Raw genomic sequence first — 15,433 nt, forward strand, 5'->3', positions numbered from 1 at the left:
GATGTTTTGTTTTAGATCTCAATATTTTGTTCTTCTCCCATCCATATGAGATCAACCTTAGTAAATATAATACTAGACACACTTGTATCTTCAGTCTTTAAGCATTTCTTTATAAAACAACAACAACACTAATTCCCCAATTTTAGTCAAAACACCGCGTTTTTTTTTAATCCAAAGGGACCCGGTCCCATTCCCAAAATGGTGAGAAAAAAAACACTGCTCAATATTTTTCGCATCTCATTACATACATTTTCACAACCGTTTTTTATTGTAAGCACTGTATTTATGTACTAGATTATTCAAACATATATTATGTATTACTGCTTTAATCTGAGATTTATTACGATAATCTGGTTCTAGTACTTCATGATTATTATTTCTGAAATCGTGTAAACAAAGATGGACAATACCTGTGTGTACTTCATTTCATCGTGGTCAGAACGTTATATTTCTCGAGTACCTATGTAACCCATTGAGCTAGTGAATTGCTATGAAATCAAATTGATAGTATATAATAAAGTTTTTTTTTAATTTGAATTATAGTTCTATGATGATAATGTGCAATATGTGTATAAGTATGTATGGGCTAAGATTGAGGCTATATTCGTTAAATTATTATAATATGAACTGCTTAATGATTAATCTTACACTGTATGACAATTAATTCAATAATCTTTTCCAAGATGCGTTATAAATAGTTAAGTTACCGTTTAAAAAAAACTGTAATAAAATTCAATACCAATAAACTTATTTCACATCATAATTTTAGGTAATATAATATTGTTACTTAATTATGAATGTAACAAGACATAGACAAATTCTAAAAACTCTTAAAATATGGTTAAAAGTCTTCCTTAAATAACGCATTCGTGTCTACATGTCATAACAACTTCACCATTGATTGTGTTATGGGGCTATTGTATTTATAGTGTATGAAAAAGTATTTATTAATGATCTTTGAAAATTATCAAGGTCCTTTTATAAGAAATATGTATGCATTGATGTTTTCTTGAATGAAGCAACATTTATTTGTATTTTACATGTAATAAAATAGGCCATTTTGAAGCGAATGTATTCGATTTCAATATATTATTGTATAATGCATAAGCAGCGTTCAAGCAAATAGTGATCAGAAATTGTTATGAATATTATTCAAGTTCAGTTCAACAGAGGAATAATTAAATGTATAAATTACTTCAAAGTTTATTCAAATACATGTTTTTGTTTATGTGATCTTATCGTAAACACTGCGGCAAATAAATATCAACAGCTTTATTGTATTTCTCAACCATCACTGACGATAGCGCTTTCGCAAAATTAACCTAAAATATATTCATATCCCCTTCCGAAAAATACACACTTAAATACCGCAATTATCATAAAAGGGTTTATAACCTAATAAATCATCTCCAGCACATAAACACTCTGTATTCAGCCGTAAATACTAATAATAACCTAAAGATCTGTATTTTATACAGCCAGAGGCTGTATAAGGTATTTCAATTTGAATCATTTTATTTAGCGTATTATTGAGTTATAAAGAGATTCATAGGTCGTATTTGTTCGGTTCATTTAACAAATAATGACACATTTAAATTGAATAATTTGTAGTTCAATACAACTTTTAATAATAAGAGTTAATAACTACTTGCAATTCATTTGTGTTCATGTTATTCTCGTAGTAACTTTTTCATTTAATACAACACTTGGTTAAACATTGACTTTAATAATCTGTTTGCAATGTAAACATAAATGCAGCAGTGAAGACCAAATGTATACCACCACCACGGCAATAATACCATTTTAACTATTAGCAGTTTTTAAATAGCATGTTTATGTGAATACAAGTGCACAGTTCAATTTTCTTGAACAATGAGTTATTTTCGTGTTAAATTGAAACTTAGAAACTCATGATGAATGGACGGCTGTTGAGCACATTTAAACTATGTTATATTCGTATTGCAAAACAGTTACATATGGGGAGCAATTAACAACTCGTGTTTTACAACATTAGAAAGTTTATAAAATAACAGCAATACACAACTGCACAATAGACTATTCCGCAGTCTGACTTGAACGCTTGGACATGCGGTTTAAAGGCAAACCTTCTGACAGTCAATAGTACACATTAATTGTGCTTCTTTTCGATAATTAATTCAATTTTCAGATACGTGCAATTTGTTTCGTGTTATTTATCGGAGATAATTTGTCGGGAAATGTACACAAAGCCCTAACTGTGAGAAAATGGACATTTATTCTTAAGAGCAGTACAATAGCAGTGCATTCTAAAAGGAACAATAAATAATTAACCCAGACAAGTAAATGAAAAACTACAAGAATTGTTTGCCTAAAGTTTTAAGCATGTTATTAAGATTGTTCTGGTGTGTAAGGTGAGCCATGTAAAAAATGTACCCATGCGATACCACATCAATTTAATGCAAAATAGTTTTGATAACACGAACTCATAGATGTTTTCTGATTTTATGAACACGGATAACCGCATAAAACATATAAACATCCGCACTTCAGTGCTTAATGTGTGAGATCGCTTATAGAAAATACAGCGATAATAAAACTCGAGAACAATATTGTAGCGTGACTGTCAACACACAAGATAAGTTTTTACTCGGAACAAAATTCATATTGATCTTGCAATTTGTAGCACCTACAACTGCGATGTTTTAAGTATTAATAATTAGTGGTTGAACGATTAGAATTAAAACTTCAGTGATCTGTTAATCTATTCTTCAACTTGTAATTATTATCAATGATCTACAATTAATTTCCATACTTCTACTGCTAGCAAGATGTACCAGTCACATATGTGTGGTGAGCACATGTACAGTCGAAACCCGATGGCTCGAACTCGCTTGGCTCGAATTTCCGTTTGGCTCTAACTCTCATCAAGCACCGAATTTTTATTGCTTTATATTCATATAAAATTTGTCGGATGGCTCGAATTCGCGAGGCTCGATTTATCGGATGGCTCGAACTGTTCACAGTCCCGATCACAATTTTCACACGTTCTTTTGTTCGGATGTTTCAAACTCGCTTTGGGTCGCATAAACTGTTAATCGATTATGCCAGCCAGTTTAAAAGCACGCAATAAAATATGTATCCCGGGAAAAGCAACTTTTTGGAAAAAACCACTTATCTGCTGGTACAAATAAAGATGACCCATTTATTATCCTTTTGAAATCACACACCGTATCAACCGTCATTATTTAAAGTAAGCTATCATTGGATGATTTAATGGACCAGCGTTGTTTGTACCGGGGTGATTAGTGGGTTTTTCTAAATTCGTGCTTTTCCGAGATCAGTCTGATACAACACTGGTTGCAAACATGTAAAGGATGGCATGAAATAAAATAGAATATTGGTACATAAAGTATTATAGCATTAAGTATATATTTGGTTCTTATACATTCAAACGCAGAAAGAAGTACGAAATAGTTCGGACTTTAAGCAACATGTGTACTCTATAACTGGAGGTGAAAATATTCGTAAACAAAAGTTTAATAGAAAACGTGCATATCTAAACTATTTCTCACCTCATTTCATTTCAATTACGGTGATATTAGCGAGAACGAATAGAACAAAGTCGCGATTTTTCACACATTCCGATGTACTCGCCATTTTCATTCACTCCGGAAGTGACGTCACAAATCTTCCATTGGTTATGCTCTCAATAACGAACCGGCGTTATAAAGCTTCGGATTCATTATCTCTCGAAGCTTTAGTTAGAAAAATTTATGGAAAATGGAGTATGATAGTGATTATGATGAGTTTTCCGTTCAACCGTACATGTATGAGTCAGAATTTAGCGACAGTCTGTCAGATTTTTTATGATTCTAACTCGGCGAGCGAGGTTAATTTTGACGATGCTCAAGACAACCATCGTGTTGGGAACACGGATTAGTAAATACATAACTGTGTTTCATGCACGTGCCGGGGGAAAAATACTTTTTTGATTGTTATTCTACAGTACAAGCTTTTTGAATATGACTTGGTTACACAAAGCACTGGTTAATAATAAAAATTAGAACGGATACTTGTACCGGTTCTGATTAGGAAGGAATGTTAATATTTCTAACTACATGAATTGTAATTTAAAACATTGCTTCCAGAAATAATTAAAGAGTTTCAGTGTGAACACTTATATTAATTCATTGATAAATACAACTTCCGTTATAATCACATGATAATCAAAACAATAGCATGGTGTAGGTCCAAGTGGGCAGAGTGGGACATTTGTGGGACATGGAGCTGCACTCCTTGGTTAGCTAAGCCGTAGCACTGGTCTGATAGTAATACATTTTGTGATTGTTTGTTGATATAATTGGGCTTGGGCTAATCTCTTATGTCTGAAACCATACTGTGTCTGTAATACTCAACTGTGATATATCCACAGATAAGGCACATTTCAACAGCCAAATAGCTATAAACTTCATGACACTCTGTATGGACTAATACACAGCATTGGTAACTGGTGTCAATTTGACTGGTAGCCATGGACATTCGTGAAACGTAAGAAACTTAGATCATAATGTCTATTTATATATTGTTGTCTGAGGCTATTAAAAACTGGACATTCGAGTAAGAAATGAAAGTGATAATCGAGATCGTTACATTGTCTACATAAAAACAGCTTGAGAAGTTGAAATATTTTTGTAAACCCTCCTCAATTGACATTTTTATCTGAATATTTCAATATAACATAATGAATGGTGTTAGTAAATAATATTACTATTTTTAGTAATATTATTCCAATTCCATTTTAAAATGTCTTTTAATAATCTGTGTAATAGATAGTAATTTATTCGAAAAAAATATCAGTACAAGAATGTTATTTTTTGATACTTTGTTGGTTAGTTAGCTGTAGCCTAGCTTATTTAATTATCAAATGGAATGTATTTGTCCTTTTTATCGCTGTTCCACTGATTAACCTATTTGTCCTTAATAATAAGAGAAAGGTTGTAATTTATTGTTTTAAACTAAGCCGTTAATACATACATGCGAATAATATATTATTAATCCATTTCTTACGAGTAACATCATCCTTTGCAAAACCGAAAAGTCCATTGTTTCCCTTTTCCGCACGTTCTTTGCACCCGAAAAAAACGGACACTGACAGTCGAATTACGCTTGTCGTGCAAAAAAACACACACAGAAAAGCACACGTTTTTAATAAAACTTGTATAAAAAGATATGTATTAACATAGCACGATATTGAGTGTCAAACTTGACATAAAGCGCGAAGTGTTCAGGCTTCGATCCGTAATAACAATGGACGAGTTTCCGTGCCATGCGCGTTGAGTGAATGTGACGTCACAACTCAAGTAGGTGGCGGAAATACCCGGGCGGTTTACGGAAAACAAGATCATCGTTTTAAGTATCATTATATTATTTTTGCGATTGCTCTTGATGATACCACTCGTTTTAGAATATACATATTTATAAAATAGCAGTTTTCGTTATAAAATCGGCATTTTACCTTTTTTATCTGTTGCGCATTGAAAAATGGAGCAATTTTCTGACTTATTTTATTATTGTTTTTGTTAAAACTGAACATAGAAGTTTTAACGGTTAGACCACGGCGTTATAACAAAAGTGTTCTGGCCACGCCAGATGATATACATTGGAACCGGGCCTACCTGTTTTAAGTCCGTGTCTACTTGAAAGTTTGAGTTGAAGGGTGACATGGATCATTACACAAGCTCTGTGTACGACACCGACGATGATCCTTAATTAAAGTAACAAGATTAGTCTAATGTTGAGTGCGAATCAGACGATGATGAAAACATTGGGTAAGTATCTGTCAAAACTGTCATCAGTTCAATTAAACGTATGTTTGCTAATTTGTGTTTCAATATTATTATTGTTTTGTTGTTAATATATTTTGTGCTCAAATTAGGTATATATCCCCTTTTGAAGCTTTTTTATTTGTGATAACGCACAGATCCGTCTGTGCAAAATTTCCTGTACTTTGCAAAAAAGGTACACATGTTAACAATCTTAACACAATGCGTTGTGTTAAATACACGGATAAATGATGACAGTCGCAATTAATGTTTAAAAAATTGAGGTTCAAAAGCACGAAAAAAGCGTTAACCTTAAACGAACGCAAGCGTTTCCTACCGATATTTGTTTGATGTCGTTACCTGATGAGACAAAGGTTTTTGAGGCACATAACACGATGGTGTAAAATTCTTCTGTCTGTCCAAACAGTTCATGTAATAGCTTGGATTGTATTTGTTATAAGACCGTTCACAATTTGTACACATTCTTTTGTTTCTTAAACTCAAACTCGCCTAGAATCGCATCGAGTAACACAGTTAAGGCTTTGTATATATTAAGGCATGCTTGTTTATAAGGAGTCGGTCTATCCGCGCTGGTTGTTGGTCCGCGCTTTTCACCTGGGCGACTCGGATTCTCCTGAGGCAAATGGATCATCTGAGTTTGGTTGGTTGTACTCAGGCTTCCCCAACCACAAATTGCCAATCTGAGTTTGGTTGGTTGTACTCAGGCTTTCCCAACCACAAATTGCCAATCTGAGTTTGGTTGGTTGTACTCAGGCTTCCCCAACCACAAATTGCCACATCCAAATTTGAAGTCTTTCAGCAACAACTAGACAGCTGGAACTTGCAGCTTTAATACAAAAGTTCGTCCCGAATTTCGTGATTTTAAAAAGACAGAAACTGCTACATTACTTCTTGCTAAGAAATCTGGAGAAGGCCCCGGTACTTAATCAAGGTATACATCTACATCGTGAAGTAATGGAGTTGGTGTCAGCCTAGCGACCGGGAATTTACAGATTCGATCCCCAATGTTATCTAGGTCTCCCCCAAATACACCAAGTACCTATTTACCCAGGAAACACACCCAAGAGCGATTCAATAAGTGTTAGACTTCTGATGCAATCGAGCTTAAATAAAACTAAATCACTACATCCGCAATGTATCAATACTGAAAACATTATTGTCAGACGAAATTGGTTAAATAACTGTAACACCAAAACCGATTTATATTGTTTTATTCCCACGAAGAACTGTATTTTAATCGTTTAAATCGGACACCCTGTCTTTACAATCAATGCAATTTAATGAGTATGCATTCAACTACAAAACATATCATTACACTCTAGCCTATTACGTTACAGTTTATGAAATAGAGAAATGGTATACTTTCGGTTTAATACAACTAGTCAACACTTTCGGCTTAATACAACTTGTAAACAAGTAGCAAAAAAAAACAGTATTCAATGAATGCTTATGTTTGCCTATGTTGCGGTAGAAGTTAAAACAGTGTATCAGGAGTTTAACAAGAGGTAAAATTAAAGTAGTTATGTACATGTTCGAACGGTATTCTATGTACTTCGTTTTCATTCATCAAAGATGTTTTATATGAATTCATTATATTATAAAATATTACATTTATATGAAAACTATTATAGCGATTAGCATAACAATAATTGGTTTGTTATTGTTTTTTTATATTTATGTAAATTTAAATTTGACACTTGATCGAACAAAACAGCAAACATATTTTGAGAATGTGCTCAATAGATCTTACCTCGCTTTTTAAATGCTTGTTTAAGTTACCCCACGGTAACTTTAAAACCTAGGTACGTTTGTGGTTATTCAGGTTTTCTAACCGTTAGGAAAGTTGATTTGATCGACACGATATACATACAAGTAACCAACCGCCCACAATCGAATGTAACCACCGGTACATTTAACACATCATTTTCTTATGACATATATTGTGCGCGCTTCAAACGACTATTTCGTATACGAATTAAATGGCATTTGCGGACAGCAAGGTGAATGAATCCAAACGAGCAACTCGCGTGTTTCAAAGCTTAATTTGAAGTATGCAAACGGGGAAGTCAGTTGTAATACAAATTCTGAATTAAAGACAATGTATGGCAGGAATTAACTTGCAAAGTGTATGCCGCCGGAAATGCACCGCGCAACGTGGGTCAGCTCAAGCAAACATGGACCAACATATATTCATCGTAACGATATGTAATATTGATAAATTACTTAAGCATTATTTATAAAACCGCAAAAGTGTACCACTAGCCTGATTATTTCTATTTTTAAGTGCTAGTTCTCGTTGTTGTTGAAACTGATGTAACATACACTTAGTCAATTGTCATCGCAACATGCTACTATTATCATTTGGGTGAAAGTACTGGTCTCATGGCTTCGTTATAAAAATGATTTCTCTACTCCAAATTACGATTTGTACACCTCTAAAACACCACACTGACTAAATGGTTAACATTAACATTGAATAGCATGCGATCATTCTGTTTATAGGCAAGTTTAAACTTATCCTGTTCATAAGATCAGCAGTATAGAACATTGAAGAAGTGCGTGTAACCAAGTGGAAAGTTTGTAATGCTCATGCACAGTTGAATAGTGATATGATGACAAGGGTCTTTATTTAACTATGGTTAAGCTAAAATTGAAGACCGTGAATGCAAAATTGGCAGTTATTTTGTTGCTTGGATTATTTATAAATTAAATATTAAAATTAAAGGTAAGATAATATTTCATATTTTTAATTTGTTTTGTATTAACTGATATTTATCCTATTACCAGATAAAATCGATTGTATAACAACGATCGTATAAACTTAAGCTTTAAACTATCGCTATTTTTAGATCAGATTTGTTTTTTACAAAAAATCGGAAAATCTGTTTTTGTCAACTACGGACAGATAAAATCGGCAAAAAATGCGATCTTTGATAATTATTAATAGAAAATGGAGAAAATAATAGGATAAATAGAATATTACACGAGTTTTGGATGAAGATCAAGTTAATCATGCTCGACTCGAACCATGTAAGCGCTCGGCAAGCCTCGCGCTACATCGGTTCTAAGCCTCGCATGATAAACTTGATCTTTATCCAAAACTCACATAATATACTCTATTAGAAAGAGTTTTATTATACGGAAAAAGCTGATAATTCGTTTAGGTCGTTTGACAAGTAAATGGCTAATTTATTAATTAGCTTTTTTTAATAACTTTATCGTCGCATGTTGCTTTATTATGTATGGTGCGGTTGCGCTTACTGTTCACGTAAGTCGGTGATTGTTCTCCATCCGGACAAATTATTCTTACATGGAAACTATCGATGCATCTGATCACACTCGGCATACCCCGAAAAGACGAAAAGAATTTGCAAACTTATGTGCGTCTTTAAGTTCGTCGTACGAGGTGGGAAATCGCATTGCTATGTCTTAAAAGTCGAATGACGCAGCAGTCACTGCAAGCGTCTGCTTAATCGTCGACATTGTTTTGTTCGTCGATGGTCAACTCCTATAATGCGTGAACATACGTATCTAAGCAGTAAAGGGTTAATATGAGCCGTGCTCTGTGAGCTTTTGGAACCAACTTTATTCAAATAAACTGTATATTTGTATTGTTTTAAGGTATATATACCTTTAAGACTATGTATATAATGTAATGCAAAGTATTTAAGGTTATCTTGTTGCTGCCTTTTATTCTTCAGTACCATGTTATTGCTTATCAGTTCTTTTATAATCGGATCAAAAGGGGTAACTGATTTTTTACCAGCTTTTTTTCGTTTGAGTGTGAACTTGCACCTTTTTTAACAATTCAGTGTTTTATTCTAGACATTTTATTGTAGTATTTAACTAAATTCTGCCAGCTTGGTAATTAAATGAATCAAGCAAAAATGATGTGTTGTCCAGTATCATTATCAAAGTTGACATAAATGTAGAAAAATTGATTGTTTTTACTAATGTGAGTGTATAAGATAAAAGGAGGATATATCGTTATGATGTTTTTGAACGTAATCATGGTCAAATTTAGAGGTGATCTTCTCGGAATACACTTGAACAAACACCTTTCATTTCCATTTTCTTTTGCTACACATTATCTAAAGCGATAAATGAGAATAACCTTTCGAGAATTTCCTAATTTAACTCAAAAATCTGTTCACAAAATGGTCAGAAAAAGGCCCGCATTTGAATAACAGAATAAAATGTTACATAAATTAGAAGACAATTCAGTTGCTTCATCACATGTGCATTTAAAGATCATTACAGGACAAGATGCATCACGAGTATATCGCTCAAATATAAATGTGTTGGTATCCATCACAAGACCTATTCCTTCCAAGAGGAGGCGCCTGAAAACAATCCTGAAAAAAGGCCCCGAAGCATAAGACCGATGGTCTCATTATGCGACTCATATCTTTGTCTTCATCAATTTGAGTTACATACTTTCTAAGATATTTTTTTTCGATATTATCTAGATATTAAGTTATTATACACTTGTGAATATAAAAATTGCCTATAACATATAACTAGTATAGATGTGTTGGGTAATTTTGATTCAAATTGCGTAAAAAACAAAACTTGTTTATATTCACGCGTAGGAATAGAATAACACATATGTATATATATATATATATATATATATATATATATATATATATATATATATATATATATATATATATATATATCAATGACCTGAGAGATGATTGACCACCATATCAACGGCGTATGATTCCAGGCGATGATCGCCTGAGCCAACTGGAACCGTAAATTGAACACTATCGTCTAAACCACAATTTCCACTAACATCGGTACATGGAATGCCTTAATCATGTACGAGACAGAAGAGGAATGGTAACAGAGATGAGAAAGTTCAACCTTAACATCTTAGGAATTAGCAAATCGAGATGGAAGTTACTTCTTTCCTCGGGGAATGCGCGAGAACATTCACACATCCCTGGATGATATTCAAGTTTGCACAGAGAGAGCTCGTATGGTGGGTGGCATTCAGATCAATGACAGCCTCTTTTCATACCATTAAAATATGATAATTATGAACATAACAAAAGTGCTACATCCGAATACGCGAGTACAGACGACAAGCAGGATTGCAAGATGGACAAAAAGTGAACACATCATTTTGTATAAGTGATATTAACGCAAAGATCCGTAATGACAACCAAAGGGTATTAGAAGATCATTGGAAAGCAAGAGATAGGCGAGATGAATGACATCAATGAGATGTTTGACCTCTGCGCCGCAAGAAACGTTGTCATTGGAGGAATTGGTTTCCACCACCGAAGAAGGATAGAAAGGCAACATAAGTATTCCAGACTTGGCCCCGTAGAACCAGATTGACCATTTGTAAATCGTGAGGATGTTTCGCCGCCTTGTTTATAATGAATGTCTCAAGCAAGGAGCAGACATACGCTCAGACCATCATCTCCAAGTCGACCGATTGAAACTGAAGATCAAGAACAGTTATCCAGTCCACGCCAGCGTCAAAACACTGCGTCGCTAAAAGGCACCTTGAAAAAAAGAAGAGTTCATAGTCACTCTCCAAAACGTGATAGGTCCTTAAGGAGCTGCTTTAGGAAGAGACGATAGAAAAAAACTGGCAGAAAGTGATATAACTTCAACATTCCAAAGAGTTCTTCGACCCACATAATGTGGATATCAGCACAGACAAATAGTTGAAGAAAGGAAACAAACAAAGCTACAGTCAACAACAGAAAAGAAAATTATCAGCCGAAGACGCGTACATAGACGACAATAGAAATACCCGACGAACTATAAGAGCAGACGAGCGGTTCTACCTAGAGCTGCAAGTAATTCAAGCAGCAGATGCAGCACACAACACAAAATAAATGAGATGTACTCCATCACTAATTGCAGAAAATTATCACACACCAGAGAGGCCTGTACGGGACAAGAATGGAGAGACGATAGACGATGGTGAAGGCAAGAAGAAGATGTTATCGAAAACTTTTAGGAGCTACTCTACAAGCTACCTTCTGCTAAAGCTAAGCATATTCGTCAAGACACGATCGATCTGCCAATTAAAATTATGAGCATCCACAAGGAAGAGATCCGCAACGCCATTACTAGATTAATCGAAGAACAGAAAATGATGGCAAACAGGCAGAATCGACGCAGGCTTACGTCCAGACCAGTGTGGAGCTACTAAACTCACACTTTATCAATTTATGGGAAGAAAAGGTAATACAAACAGAGTGGAAAGAGGGTTATTCAATCTAGCCTCAATACAAACGACCTTATTTTCTGTTCAAACTTCCGAGAAATAACTGCCAATCATAATGAATGTGTTAATCGCATCTTTATTAACCGAATGAAATGCGCTGTAGACCCCTATGTTCTTTACTCACAAACGGCCCAAAAGGATGGGTGATTGTACGGATCAGGTCGCATCCCGTGCTCCATTCCGGAGCAATACATGTATTGAAACACGCCCTCGCTTTATCAAATACATCGACTATGAGCAGGCGTTCTACAGCGAAGGCTGGAAGTCCTTCTGGAGACTTCCGAGACAATAAGGAGTACAATTAAAGTTCACAAACATCATCATAAAGTCTTATGATGGGATGAGCTGCAGAAATGTCCGCAGCAGATAACTCAATGAGGCTTTCGCAATAAGAACCAGATAAAGACAAGGCTGCTTACACTCACAGTTCTGTTCCTGTTGGTCACAGACTGGGTCATGCAGTCATCGGAGGACCAGAAGACCAACATAGTTTATAGGAAACATTAAGAAACAGTTGGACGACCTCGACTGTCTCAAAGATCTGGTCCTTCGCTCTCACACAAAAAATAGATGCAGGAAAATACTTACATCGTTGCGGACAACTCAGCAAGACTTGGCCTCGCCATGTACAGATTGACGAGCAATGTGTTTAAGACATACGCATCCACAGATTAAAACCCAATACAATCTAAGGCGAGCTTGAAAAGATATGAGGATCTAGCGCGGAAGTCAACAATGCTACGATAAGGCTCTTAAACCTTTGAAAAGCAAGTATTGATCTATGGGTCTGATACATGGAGAACCAAAAAGGAAATTAAGCTCCAAACAATCATTTATCCGTAGACACGTGATAACGACAGCTATACTACACACGCATACTGTTGGCAAATAAACTTAAATTGAAGTTGTATTTGTTAAACTGTTCTTAAAATACTTGTTTTCCCAATCACACGCTCACCGTTAGCAGTATGTAACAAGTCCATGTGAAAAATCCAGAAGTTTTATGGTTTTAATTGAGTTCCGTTTGCATAACATAATCGAGTTTATTACAATATCGTCTTCATTACGTACTTATTTTCAAAACAAGTAATTAAGAATTACGGTTTGTTACTGAATCCAAATTGTATCTGGTGACAGCATAACGCACGGGTTTTTATTTCAGGATACCGGGTATTAACATGGATAACGGTTATTATCAAATGCATGAGTACCAGGCACCGGCGTGGGCACAACACCTGAATCACATACCATCGCATATAGTGAAGGTAAGCAAATTTTTTCCATAATATAGGCATATGCCAATCTTACTATGTTAACTGTGTTATACATGGTATTGCTTTACACTTATGCAGTGGTTCCCGCGAGTTTAGAATTAAGCCCCGTTCAAAGTAAAACTTAGTAAATAATTCCTGTAGCACGTAGACTTACAAAGGTCAAGGCAATATGAATGATTGTTAATTATGCTAGACCAATTTTTAGTACAATTCATTTCACTTCAGCAGTTTCTGTACTCTTTTACAATGTATTCAGTGATAGTGTCTTTACCGATCGTATGTAACAGTTGAGTATAACAATCTTTTGAATTTATGCGACATCACGGTTACAGGTATTGATCTCGTTTTTATTAAACTACATCTACTTAACTGCGTACTGTGTTATTTGACTTTTGGAGAAAATGGTACCGATATATTGGCTTCATATTTAAAAACAAAATCATGCAAAATGTAATAAAAACAATCATAAATTCGAACGGGTGTTGAACAAACACTTCCATGCATAAAATATTACATTGCCTTAAGTTTGGGCTAGAAATATAAAAACACTAGTACGGCGGATTTAAATTAATTACTTTGTAAATGAACGCTATAACGTTACTACCAGACGCAGTTCTACCTCATCTAGGGCTTATTATTTCAAAGTTATTTGTGCAAGGTCTTCTTTTCCCTCTACCCCAATGTAGCTGACTTCTCTGAACACTCCGATACATCGTTGGAGCCTTCCAGGAGTACCGGATGGGTTCCAAGTGTTTATCAAACGCGATGATCTTACTGGCGCAGAATTATCTGGAAGCAAGGTATACCTCATTTTATGACATTTTTTAAGTTTTTTGCTAATGTATTTAGGTTATCATTTCATGATTGAGAACTTTGACATTCCTTAATATCTACTTATCCGTTGTTTCCCAATTGTATTGTTTATAATAGATATTACCACGCGTCTTAAGCTGTTTTGAATAATGGTCAATACCAGTGCGTGATCTGGGACACACTGAGTCGTAAAAGCTTTACTCACCTTTTGAGAGACTAAAGACTCTTCTAAGTTTGAACGTTTGTTTTTCAACAAACGAAACGATGCTTCTATACTCGATAAAGATGTACGGTCATTTTGATACCAAAAGGTGTAATGTTATGAATATTTATATCCTAAGATGACTGAAATCATCAAAATGTTGTGTTTTTAATCGTTCTATGAAACGAAGATTTTGATGATCTGCAATTTCCCTACCCCGCCTGGGTATTCCGGCCACCCATCATGAAACTTGAACATTTTGCGCTAAACGTGAACTCAGACGCGTGAGTTTGCTATAGAGCATAGACATAAGTCTGGGGCTGCCCCAACCATATTTTCTGAAATTTAGGAATACAAAGCTTCAAGGAAAACCCCAGTGAAACCAAACGACCTTGAACAAATGCAGAATAAACGAGAATAGTGTTAAAAGCCTTTGCTAAAAGAGACCTAACATTGGAATGTTGCCAATATATACTTTTTTAGATTACTTCATTTAAATCGAAACAAATTTTATATCTTTAGTCACTTTGACCCAACGAAATCCTGACCAACGAGTCAAATTCAGTTATAAATATCAAAAGTGTCACGGTAATGAGCAAGCGATTCTACGAATTGACATCACACTTGTGTTAGTAAAACACCGTCTATTGATTAAAGCGACCCAAATTAAACGTTGTTTACCTTATCTAAATTTCATGAATGGCACTAAATTCAATATTTAAATGGAAAATTGGTAATGTCTATAATTAAAACAATTTTAATGACAATATTTAACACGGTTGTGCTAAGCAAAACCCAATATATGAGCATCTCTGAAACCTTTATTAACTGGCTAATACAGCGAAAGACAGACGTGATCTTCAGTCCATCTTGCTCAAACGCTGCCATAGCCAATGTGCCAGCTTTCGAAATGCAATCTATCTGAAGACTAAAGTTAAATGCATTAGGATTTCATAAAACGGAATACGCTTGTTAATCAGTTTTGTCTTACATTATTATCATTTATGCAAATTATAGTTGCATGAAACTCGATTTAAGGAGCCCCATAACACCGTTTTTCATGAGG

This window comes from Dreissena polymorpha, chromosome 7, assembly GCF_020536995.1.
Source record: "Dreissena polymorpha isolate Duluth1 chromosome 7, UMN_Dpol_1.0, whole genome shotgun sequence".
NCBI classification, from domain to species: domain Eukaryota; kingdom Metazoa; phylum Mollusca; class Bivalvia; order Myida; family Dreissenidae; genus Dreissena; species Dreissena polymorpha.